Source organism: Malaclemys terrapin, chromosome 22 (genome assembly GCF_027887155.1).
Source record: "Malaclemys terrapin pileata isolate rMalTer1 chromosome 22, rMalTer1.hap1, whole genome shotgun sequence".
Taxonomy (NCBI): domain Eukaryota; kingdom Metazoa; phylum Chordata; order Testudines; family Emydidae; genus Malaclemys; species Malaclemys terrapin.
The window spans coordinates 7,929,110-7,942,292 of NC_071526.1; the positions used below are offsets into that span (position 1 = coordinate 7,929,110).

The 13,183-nt window shown below is 42.5% G+C and overlaps 1 protein-coding gene across 2 annotated transcripts in view; it reads right to left on the bottom strand.

Moving 5' to 3' along the window:
* The window catches only part of EPB41 (erythrocyte membrane protein band 4.1), a 167,732-nt gene that overhangs the window by 121,329 nt on the left and 33,220 nt on the right, over positions 1-13,183 (bottom strand). The window contains exon 1 of one of the 2 annotated variants that reach the window (XM_054011723.1): positions 11,436-11,527. The exons of the other annotated variant lie outside the window; for it this stretch is intronic. The gene's annotated coding sequence lies outside the window, so the exon portion shown is untranslated. Of the gene's footprint in view, positions 1-11,435; positions 11,528-13,183 lie in introns of those variants that run through there. 2 annotated transcript variants of the gene reach the window in all.

Sequence of the window (13,183 nt, forward strand, 5' to 3'; positions counted from 1 at the left end):
GTAGGACTTTGTTCTTTAAATGTAAATGGTAAATCCTCACAAACAAGAATATAGTCATTTAGCTGCCATCATCAAAAGAGATTAAAGGAGAATGTATGGTCAGCATAAAGGAAACTACATAGCAGTAGTGGAATATATGCAGTTTTATTTTGGTTAGTTTTGTTGGTTTACTGATTTTTACTTTAACTCGATCCCATATTCCTACTCGCTCTCTGAAACGCTATGTATGACACACAGCACTTTGTAAACAGAGAAAAACTAATTATTGTTTACTATTTGTTTCATCATAGTAGCTTGGAGAGATTGAAACATTTTCTGCTCCGTTAACCAAAAACTGAAAGGGCATGTGAAGGATACCTATTCAGGTACCTATCAAACTTTTCATGAAAACACGAGGAAAAAAACTGTATTAAACCTAAGGGGGTGGGGAGCAGGGAAGGGGAAATATGGGAGAAGGTGGATAAATAGCAAACTGCCATCAAATTAGAAATAGACAGCCAACACAGAAGGATAAAACCAACCAATACACTGAAGTTCTGTCCTCAGGTTATTGTACCTACCTCACATACAAACCTACACTGCTGTTGAAACCTACTGTGTCAACTCAAGGTAAGGAGACTGATTTTTTTTTGATGGATTTAAAGAAGTAGTGTTATGACTAAGGCTAAGATTTTGTCACAGACAATAAAATCATATCCTAACTAGTAAAAGTTACGAACAGGTCATGGGCAATAAAGAAAAATTCATGGAAGCCAGTGGCCTGTCCTTGACTTTTACTAGAAATATCCATGATAAAATGGGAAGTCACTGGACAGCTCAGAGCTCTAGGGTGCCCATCCACCCACGGCTCAAAACTGCAGCGGTCTGGGGTGAAGGAGGGCTGGGGGTACAGTATCGTTTTCACCATATTCAGGGCCAGAGAGATTGTTAATCCATCACCGTCTAGCCTCAGAACACAAATTAATGGAAATAGGCATTAGTTATATTAGGACCACATTAGGGTAGACGGATGAGACTGAATTTGCACAAAAGACCAACGTAAACTCAGAGGACAGAGCTGTTGAGAAAAAGGTTGATTTTTTTTTCCCCCCAAGGGGAGGAGGGAGGGGAGGAGAGGAGAGAAAGGAAATTATGAGAAGAAAAAAAGTATGAAACCAGCAGACAGGAAAGAAGTTACCAAAAAAAAAAAAAAAAGACGGGCAGTTGGATATAAAGTGAGGAAATAACATAAGCAGCAATACACAAGTAACAAGAACTCGAGGGGGAGGGCCAAAGTAATAAGGTATCCACCTGGAGTTTTTGTTTGTTTTTTAAACACTTCTTAAGATGGTGCCAAAAAGACTACTAAAGTTAGAAGGCAGGGGAGTAGGTGGGGGGGGGGGGGGGGGAGACGACAACAACACTTAAGTTATCCAGCCCAAACACAGTACTCCATACAGTATATTTTTCTAGTGATGTACAATCTAGTCTAAACTGGGGCTTCCATTCCTACGACTAGTAAGCCATTCTACAGCCTGTCAGGGATATTTTCCTTTCTTAATTTTATCCCATTACTCCTGGTTAAACCTCCTTGCTCCACACTAAATAGTTCTCCCGCTCTGATGTTCTCACCTGATTTATTTATATATCTCATACTCTCTTTGCCTGACAAGGGGCTCACCTACAAAATTTTTGGAACACAAAACAGCTGCAAAGAATTGAGTTAGCTAATCAATCAGTTGTGATCAATACAGCATCAGTAACTCTGATCTTCACAATCATGCTTGAATGCAATATAGTTTCATAGACAAGCCTCTTCTCAGGTATGAAAGGGCGTAAAAGCCTGCAGTCGGAACAAGGAAGATTTGTCCCAAAGAAATTACCTAGACTGCCAATTATGAAGGGAGAGCCCCTCCAGTTGGGCTTCTTAGGCAGCAGCAATAGAAGAGGTAGCGACAAGCTTGGGAAGAACAGAATCTTTCTCCAGCTAGGGCTGGAAGTTGGAGAAAGCAAAAGCACTGGTCTATACAACACCTCTAGACTACAAGACTTTGTTTTAAAAACCCCACTGACAGCAAAGAGTACTGAGGAATCTGAGAATTTGAGACCTAGAGCTGCCTCAGGAGTGTCCAAGCCTGACATCTCAGCACACTGTGAAGTGCTGTAGAGTCATGTCCTCATTTTAATCATTTGTGAGACAGGCTACACACATTTAAGCCTTAATCTTTCCTCATGAGTCCTCTCCAGCAGAATGTTGTGGCTTTTACATTTAACTACCCAAGAGCTTCTATGAAAAAAGTAAACCCCCACCACAGCAACCAAGTAAAAAAAATCTCAGCAATGCTTTTAACAGCTGAGCTCCTCTCCTCAAAATGTCCTCTCAGCTTCTGGCTAGTATGTAGGTGAAAAACATTTCAAGCCCCAAATAGGAAATGCACATTTTCATTTTATGAAGTCTAACCGTAGATTATCTATGGGTTTATTTGCAAAGTCCCGTCCTAGTTTCTTGCTAGATATGTTTACTTTCAAATTATTATATGCAATGTTGGCAAAGCTCTCTCTCTCCTAGGATATTAGAAAGACAAGATGCGTGAGGTACTATCTATTATTGGACCAACTTCTTTTGGTGAGAGAGACAAGCTTTTGGTTTTACACATACCTGTATAAACTCTAAAGCTTGTCCCTCAGCAACAGAAGTTGGTCCAGTAAAAGATATTACCTCATCCACCTTGTCTCTCTACTTTTAAATTGGCAGTTAAAATATAAAAGCAAGAATACAAATAAGAAACATTAACCACCTTCCTTAATTCCATCAATTTAGGAAGTGAAAAATTAGAGGTGAAAATGGAGGAGGGGAGTCTGCTAATTGCAGTATCACTGTAAAGTACTTCTTTCCACCTTCCATCAACAAATGTAAGAATACATGCTGCAAGCAAGAAGAAAAGGAAAGGGAGACTACATGCAGGAACATAACCATTTCTAGCATACCCCTAGCAAATGCTGGAAGCATTCCACTATCAGAGCTTGAATTTCAATTTTATCCTGGATGTAGGGCAAAAAGTTGCCTCCCACTTTTCAGAGTGGCATGGGAGGAATTCAAAATAGACAAGATATTTTATTATGGAGTTTCTTTTGTTTACCAAAACAAATGGGATCCATATCTGAACTCAAAACACACACACACACACACACACACACTAAAATTAAACAATTCACTTACCGTATTTTCTCTCCCTATTTTCAGTTTTCCCTTCCCTAAACCTTATAATGCACTCCCTAGAACTCTGGCATATTTTTATTATGAAATGTCTACTCACCTTAATGTGCATACCTACATACAGCATTATGTGGGTGTATGAAAACAAAGTAGCATATCAGCATAAAGATACATTTGGGCTGAAATTTCACACAGTGTATGTCTGACAGACTTTTTTTATTTTTGAAAAATGTCTATCAAAATGGTTCAGCCATTTCAGAGAACGAGGCTTGTGAAAAGATATATTGTTTTGTGCCTGTTTAAAAAAAAAAAAATATGCTGACAATCTTTTCACTGAGACGTTTTAGAGACCCCCACGCTATGGAGCAGAGACATGAGGTTTCGCAACAGAGTGTCGTGTGTGTTGGGGATATGCCTTTTGCCATCATGGTGAAAAATCCACCCACATTTGGCCAAGTTATAAAAGACTTGCAGCTTTAATTCCCCAAAAATTTTGTCTGTGCGGAGCATGCTCTAATCTGAAGCATATACTGGGTTTGCCTACACTGCAATTAAAAACCCAAACTGGCCCAGGTGACTCAGCTCAGGCTAAGGCTAACGTAACTGTGGTTGTTTAATTGTAATTCAGTTTCAGGATGCAGCCCAGGCTCTGGGACTCTCCCACCATGCAAGGTCCTAAAGACCAGGTTCCAACCCGAGCCCAAATGTCTACACCATAATTAAACAGCTCCTTAGGCCAAGCCCAGCAAACACAAAGTCAGCTTGCACAGGCCAGCCATGGGTATCTAACTGCAGTGTAGACATACCCACTGGGCCCAGGGAGCACGGAGGAGGCTGCTTAATTTGAATGCATAGACAAGAGCTGGACCCCATGGATGGTACAAAAAGAAGACAGATTGAAGGTTAGTAGGGCAGGAGAGCAAAAGGGAAACTGGACTGGAAGCCGGGGGTAAAGGAGATTGAGACTAGTTGGGCATAGAAACTAGGAGCCAAGAAGGGAAGAGACTGAGATCGGAGCCCCAGGGAAGGGGAGAAATGGGACATGATCACATACTAGTTTTTCACCACAGGAATCCTGTCTCATTCAGTGCACAGCATGAACAGTGCTCACTAAGTGAGCAGCTATTACATATTTTATGTCATGGGTCAATATGTGGCCCTATGTCTTATTTACTGCCTACTACTCAAACCCTGTTCTCATGACAAAATTATTAAGTTTCCTCGAGGGCTTTTTATGGCAATCAATATAGTATCCAAATATTTCAAACATTAATCTTCACAAAACCTCTGTGAAATTAATATTGTCCCCATTTTAAAGACAGGGAACTGAAACATAGCGAGATTAAGGTCAAAAGTATCCACTAATTTGGGGTGCCCAGTTTGAGATACCTACGACTTGATTTTTCAGAGTATGTACCATTATATGGCAATTCATAGGCCCAAAACACTGCTTGCATTGCCTACAGCTGCACATTCTCAGCACTTCTGAAAAATCACACCATAGAGTTTTAAGTCAGACACCCAGAAAATGAGGAAAATGCAAATAAACCAAACTTTTTAGAGGTGGCCACTGAGCGACTTGCCCATCATCACATAGGAATGCAGAGGCAGGGAGGGATAGAATCTGCAGGGCAGGCACCATTCAACTGCCTTAGCTACAAGACCATCCTTTCTCGTCCTGCAATCCCCTGCCTCATTTGCTACACACATTCCAACTTCTGGAACAAAAAGCAGAAGTTGTGCAGACAAGTTGTCTTCTCTACACAGCTTTGATTCATCCCTGGGACAGGTCATTCCTGTGCACTGAATGAAGCAGGAGTTTTGTGGAAAAAAATAGCAAGTTATCATGCAATTAAGAACATATAATGCAGGGGTCGGCAACCTTTCAGAAGTGGTGTGCTGAATCTTCATTTATTCACTCTAATTTAAGGTTTTGTGTGCCAGTAATACATTTTAACATTTTTAGAAGGTCTCTTTCTATAAGTCTATAATATATAACTAAACTATTGTTGTATGTAAAGTAAATAAGGTTTTTTAAATGTTTAAGAGGCTTCATTTAAAATTAAATTAAATTCAGAGCCCCCCAGACGGGTGGCCAGGACCCGGGCAGTGTGCGTGCCACTGAAAATCAGCTTGCGTGCCGCCTTCGGCACGCGTGCCAGAGGTTACCTACCCCTGATATAATGCATACACACAGGAAGACTGAATTAAGGTTGCACAGACAACTGCAATTATGGCATATCCTACTTTTGATTCCTTGACTTTGCAACCTTAATAATGTTCTTTAGCAGCTTTGTGTACAATACATAAAAAAATTAATATAAGATGCCAATATACCACAATTTGAGATTATCTAGCCACTCTAAATCAGTCAGTCCACCTCCTTCCTAAAAGCGCTGCTCTCCCATGTCTCAGTGCGCTACATGAGGTCAGAATACTGGGGAACTTTATTCTACTGTTATCTAAAAGAACAGTTCAAGACAACGACAATAGAAGACATACAAAATGGTAACACTAAGCCTAAACAAGCTGATGGCCAGAAAGATTATTGGAACTGTTTTTCTAGAATTGGCTACTAAATTAATAGCCCAAATTTTACCTAGTAGTCCTTGCTGCATTGTTTGAATGTCATTTTGAATTATATGGGTCACAGCTCCTCAATCGGCTCGAGTGTAATGCAAAAAAACATTTTGGTTCCCTGAACTCTCAAAAGGCACTTCAAACTTTCAGGAGAATGGGCAATCCACGGGAACATCTACACATACCGGTGCAGATTTTCTTCCATTCAGAAGGAGAACTGTTAGTTCAAGTGTTGAATCTGCCAGAAAGCTTTGGGGATTTAAAAAAAGTGACATCACAAGGCACTCATCTCCAACAACAGATGGGAGAAACCACTCTTCAAATATACATGCGTGGGAGGAAGAGTACACAACATCACATGATGCAGACAGATTATTGCCTACTGTCACTTAACTCTTCTAATATCAGAAGCACCCTGCAGGTTGTAAGCTTGCTGCAGTGATTATGCTTTCACTATACGTGAGTGATGACAGAAAGGAGAGATGCTCAAAGTAAGCAAAATGTTTGATGTCCTTCATTAGAGCAGATATAAAAATTAAACAAGTCACTGTGCAATATAGGACAATGCAAATTACACATAAAATTATAATGTTGGATATGTTTGCTCTGTGTAAAATGTATTTTAAAAGGTAAAATGACTAACAGGATTACATAGGGATTTACCATAAAAGCGGTATATCAAAATCCCAGCAAAATCCTGTATGAGTGTGTCCTCAAGAGCACATCTAGATTGGGGCGAGATTCTGTTTTAATTTGAACTGCTTCATAAAATTAACAGACTTGTGTCCGCACACAAAAGTTAACAATATTTGATTTTCACACACATACCAATAGTTGTGTCATGCAAGTAACAGTTCATAGTAAACAGAATACAAGTGTAAACAACTGATAGAATGTAAAGACAAATTTTAATAATATTATCTGGATTAACTAGAAACCACAAGCATTCCTATCTAATCCATCTGATGGACAAAGATAACTCCTGTCGACACTGCATTCCATAGCTCTTTGCAGCTTTAAGTTATCTTCCTATTCATCAAAGCAGCGCAACAAGTGAGAAATATACCATGTTATAATGGACAACAGCTATAAACAATCACAAAGAGCTCATCTTTATCCACACATTCAGCCGATGGCATGAAACTAAGGTGAAGCAAAGTATGGAGAAAGCACAACAAATACAATGGATCACAAACAAACTAGGCTTCAATTTGAAATATAAAAACTCTACATAATACACTCCCTAAAGAGCCTTTGATTTCACTAAAAAGAAAGACTGCAAGTTTGAAAACCTTTTATTCTATTTGGTATTTTTTCTAACATCTTTGAAAAATTATGCCGAGATTAAACACGGCCCGGAAATTTCAGGGAAGCTGGTATGTCTCAAATGAAGTCTGAGGCAGGAAATAAGGTTATAATGGGAGGCTAGTTTCATTGGTAATCTATGGCAGGACAAGCATGCCCCCCGCCCAAATGAACCTCTCCTCTTTAAAATAAAGTGTTCCACAACACCTTAGATTTCTTAAAAACAACAAGGAGTCTGGTGGCACCTTAAAGGCAAACAGATTTATTTGGGCATAAGCTTTCGTGGGTAAAAACCTCACTTCTTCAGATGCAGAGAGTGAAAGTTACCGATGCAGGCATTATATACTGACACATGGAGAGCAGGGAGTGACTTCGCAAGTGGAGAACCAGTGTTGACACTCCCTGCTCTCCATGTGTCAGTATATAATGCCTGCATCGGTAACTTTCACTCTCTGCATCTGAAGAAGTGAGGTTTTTACCCACGAAAGCTTATGCCCAAATAAATCTGTTTGCCTTTAAGGTGCCACCAGACTCCTTGTCGTTTTTGTAGATACAGACTAACACAGCTACCCCCTGATACTTAGGTTTCTTATCATAGCTCTTCACCATGAATTTGAAAAACAATTTCAGCAAGCATTAGTCAATTCCCAGTAGAGCACATCCAAACACTAACCTAACCCAGTGTACACATATAGGTTTATTATTCTTTTAGTTAAGATAGGTTTTGAGAACTTTTGCCCAGCCTAACAGCAAATTTCAAGGGCATATCAGCACACACAGATGAACAGCAAAAATAGAATCACACCCCCCTGTCCTCCAAAGCTCTGACTAGATTTTGCTAGTCAAGGTGAATCAATGGTCTTGCCACCATTTTAAAAGCTCAGTTTTTTGCATGATCATGTTCCAAGAAGGATCATTTCTGGTATGTTCTTTCTCTTGGGACTCCAACTTCTGGGATTCTTTCCAACAAAGATGTAAACAACATCCTAGTAAAAGGTTAACAGAGCAAACTCCTTTGTGGAAAACAAAGGTATAAAACAAATTTGTCTCTTCAAAGCAAATCCATTTAATGCAGAGGGTGTCAATCCATTATCCTGCATTTGAATATGGATCAGACAAAAGCCCTGCTTGATAACAATCTTCTAAACAGACACTACCCTGACACACTGCTAGCATGTTTAGCATATTGCAAGGAATCATAAGGAATTACGTTTTCCCTGTTTGGATTTCTTGGTTTACAAATAAATATAGTTTCCTGAAGGACAACTCTATTTCAGGACTCACTTGTGATCTAAAATATCAGTACAGCATTTAGCTTCTAAAGATCATTGACACTTGTGTGCACAAGTACAGAATCTCATTTCATATGAGAATCTGCCTGTTATATCAAAGCATCTAGAGCACTGAAATGTCCTATGGTTTGAAGCCTCTTACGGTACAGCGATTCTTTGATCACTAATGACTGTATTTTAAGTGTGGTTGCTTACCATGGAAGTGGCATAAAATCTGAGGTACACATCTCCTATAACTTTGAATTTACTCAATAAGGCAATAACTAAAAGAATAAGGCATGACATAACAGATGGGTTCTTCAGCCTTGCATAGTCAAACACAGTCAACTGAAAATATTACATCAACTCATACAAATGCGATCATAATGCACAATAGCTGCAGTAATTATATATATTAGATGTAGACTAGGGGTAAAATTTTCAAAAGCACTCCAGTGACTTAGGAGTTTACATTACCTTTGAAAATTGGATTTATGAGTGTAAGTCGCCAGGCACTTTTGAAAATTAGGGGACCAGAGAGAACAAAGAGTGATGTATCCACATCTAACTGTAGCAAGAGATGTTTATCTGAAGTTTATGAAATGTGCCTTGACAGATATGTAGTCATGAGACACTAAAGAACTCAAGCCTTCTTTCTTATTGAAGGCATGCCACAACAGTAGAAACCTGTGAGAAGACCTCAGTGCTTTTTGAGCATCTATTACATCTTAAATTTCCCAACCAGAGAAATTATAGGCTGGCATAGTCCATTTATGAAATAAAATAATGGATTCAAGCAGTCATATGTTCCTTCAGTCCACTAATGGTTTTCCCAGTTCAGAGACAGCACCCAAGTCCAACAAACTTAGCAGCTGGAATTTTCTTATTAGTTTAGGATAATATCATTAAAGAAAACTCAGAAAGCTGGCACAACTGACAAAGCTCCCAGTGAAGTCAAAATAAAGTGCATATCACTGAGACTCCATAAAATTAGGTTTCTAAAAAGCCATCCTTTCTAGAAAAAGCATTCTCTCCATCTTGTGCTCTTTGCTAAATCACATGACATTGTATTTTGGTGGCATTTCCAGACTAAGGACTCGAATATTCATCAAGATAGAAGTGCAGTAATTGTTTATAAGATATGCATGTTATCTTTACATCATAGAAGCATCTAAAAAGTTTTCAACCAGGTCAGAGCCCCACTCTGCACTGTACAAACACCGTGGCAGTCCATGCCCCATAGGGCTTAGAAGAAATCTGTTATGAACAGAAATGTTTCAGAAACAAGATGTTTGAGTGATTTATAAACCTATTCGCTTATTTTTAATTAAATACACTTAGCTGAATATCATATGCATGGAGACATTATTTTAATAAAGTGAGTGGCAGTATGAAATTCTACAAATATTTGTTACTTTCTGTGCTAACATTTAAAAATTAGAGTTTTATTTGGCTTTTCTTCAGCTACCATAAAATTGGCAAACTAGTGCAAAATAAATTAAGATTTAAAAGGAACATAATTTACTTGAAATCTAGTCAATTAAAAAAACGTTAAAAGCAATTGCTGAGACTATACATACTCCTGATCCTGAGTGCTTCTGGGAATTTCTGTAATCGTACAATGAGACATTTTTAAAAATTAGAAAATAACAGGTAGTTGCTTTATCCAAACTATAAGGAAAGTGATCACACAAGTGAAACTGACTAAACATAGTGCCATCAAATGCACAAACTGAAGGGGGGGGGGGAACCCAGAAGTGTTTCTTTTCTTCTATTCCAATGCTGCTTGAAACAACTGTTGAGATAATTTTCAGGCAGATGTGTGTTTTTTAAATGGATTATGTCCTTTTGAAATTGTTTTAGTTTTAAATGCTAGAATTCACTTTTAAAAAACCCTCTTAATTGCACAGTGTCCCTTTAACATGAACAGAAGCAAATCAAGAAATATTTCAGACCAATCAAATCCATGACTAAAGGCAGGATGGAACACAGGGAGATTGTTTTAACCCTTTGATCACTAAAGCATTAAAAAATTAATCCCATGTGTAAGCTTCCCCCCCCCCTTTTTTTTTTTTTTTTTTTTTAAAGCAGAGGCAAATTTTCTTTGCAGGCATGGTTCATGCAAAACAGCTTCAGTAACAACAGTACCTGCTCCACCCTCACAACCTTCAATTCAGCTCATCTACCAGGCCTGCATTGTTTTTGAAATCTCTTCCTCTCAGAGCTCAAACAATTGACAGATTGTGTTTTGAGATTTTTCAAACCTTTCCACCGCCATAGCTTCATTCCCACCATCCTCCTCCTGAATCTCCCAACCCACCTCCCTCCCACACAATAGACTCACTGAGGTTAGAAATAGGAAACACCTACTGATTCCGCGCATCCATCCCTCTGCCCACGCAGGAAAGCCTCTCCTCCATAAAGGACGGGGCTGACATTAAATGGACACACACACAGCACATGATCTTGACCATCACCACCTCCTCCTCCTCCTCCTCCCTTAACATCTCGCATCCCACCATGTCTGCGCTCAGACAATTCCGGTCTCCTCTGGAGCCACCAATCTTCCCCCCCCCACTTCTCCAGGCCGCGCACCTTGCGATGGGCAGAGCTCGGACCCGGGCAAGGCAAAGACACGAACAGACCCTGCAGGGGGACCAGGCGCCCCGGTTTTCTAGGGACAGTCCCGATATTTGAGGCTTTTTCTTATATACAAGCCTATTACCCCCCCCCCCCACACACACACACACACACCCCACCCCCACCCCCGTCCTGACTGTTCACGCGTCCTGCCTGGTCACCCCCCAGACCCTGCCATGGAAGGCGCCCCCGCCTTCCCAGCCACCCCACTGCCAGCTCCGTGCCCCCCCGCTCACCTGCCCCCCCAGTGCCCCCGCCCCGAGACCCCCCCACGCCCTGCCCTAACCCCCCTCCCTGGGCAGACCCCTGCACCCCCGATGGCCATGCAGACACCCCAAGCCCCCCCGCACTGCCCCCCCCGCCCATTTCCCGTGTACCCACTCCCCCCCCGCCACACTACCCCCCGCCGCCGCCGGCTGCCCGTGTGACCCCCCGCCCCGTACCCGGCCCGGCCGCTCTCTCCTCACGCAGCGGGGCGGGACAGGGGGGAAATCCCGCCGGCTCCAGGCCCGCCGCTGTCTCCTCACCCACCGGCGCCAGCGGCCCCAGACCCCGCGCCCCCTCCCCCCAATAACATAGTAGTAAGTTTCTATTGGCCGGGCCGGGAAGGCGGGGCCGCCGCCGGCTCCGCCATTGGCTGCTGGGAACCCGCGGCTCCCGGAGGAGGGGGAGGGGCGGCCGCGCGTCGCGCACGCGAGGAGAGCGGGGCGCTCCGAGGGGAGCCGCGGGAGCGCGCAGGCAGGCAGCGGGGCGCGCTCCCCCCCCGCCCCCCACGGGACAGAGGGAGGCTGCTGTGCCCCCCTCCGAGCTATGTGGGGGGGTCCCTGGGCCCCGCTCCGAGCTATGGGGGGGATGGGGGGGAAGGGGGGGTCCCTGGGCCCCGCTCCGAGCGAGTCTGCTGTGCCCCACTCAAGGGGGAGGGGGAGGCTGCTGTAACAGGGAACAGGACTCTTTCCCTACTGAAAAATGGGGAGAAGGCGGCGAAGTAGGAAAACCCCCCTCCTCCCCCCCAGCCAGCTCCTGCTTCTGCTCAGGCCCTTCCCTGGGCCTGATAATGAACCAAAAAAGCACCTATATTACACCCCTGCTCTCCTCTCAGGTACTCAGCCCAGGGCGCATGGGACGGCGGAGAAGCTGCCAAAGCAGTGTGGGCCAGGTACCTATAGGCATTAAAGGGAAAGATTGCAGGATATGGAACCTGATCCCGAACATCCGGCCCAGGTCCGTACTTGTGACAGGAGAGGGGCCATTTCCAATTGTGCCCCCCCCCACACACACACACACACGTACATTCAGGGCCTGACCCCGTACACTTGAATTCAACAGAGATCGGTCATTGCTTCTGAGCCTTCCTAACCTTGCGCCTGTGCCTTTTTAATCAAATCCTGACTTCACATCAATCTTTGTTCCGTAGACTAGGGGGAGAAGACCCACAGCCATGTAGTTCCCCGGGAACTCTACCCACGCACCCCGAGGAACCAATCCTTGAAGGATAGTCCTTGGATAGAACAAGGAATTCTTTGGACTTGCCTCCACACAAACTGGAACGGACAACACTTAGGCATTGTATATGTTACAGATTAGTGGCAGCACAGCTACGTCCGTCAGGAATCACACCTCTTCTCATCCCTGCCTTACGTAGCTATGCCAGCAGAAGCCTGTAGTAGAGACGGTTATACAAGCAAAACTGCCCTTTTACTCGTATCGCTTGATTGTGGGGGGGGGGTCGTATACCATTAGAATTGTAAAGCAGAGCTTTGGCAGTACTAGTAAAGGAATAGCGTTAAAGTGCTTCTAGGGTAGACTTATCTACAGTGGAAAGTTGTACTGCTTTAACTATACTAGTTTAGTGTAACGGCTAGTGGTACAACCCTTGTAGTGTGGACGCAGTTGTACTAGTATAACAATGCTTCATCTCTGGATGCAGTTAGACTGGTAAAGAATAAAGCTTACAAATGGATGTTGGATTGGGGTAAGGGTGGGAGGGGAAATCATATCCTTAACCAACATAGTTATACCAGTCAAACATTTATGTTTAGACCAGGCTTAAATTAAATTAAAAACAAACAAAAAAACAAAAACACTCAATACTAGTAGTTATTTCAGTGCAAGCTGGTAACTATAACTGATTATTTCAGTTTGTTTGTAGGTAAGCCTCCATTAGGTGACAGAACCAGTTGGATGCAAATCC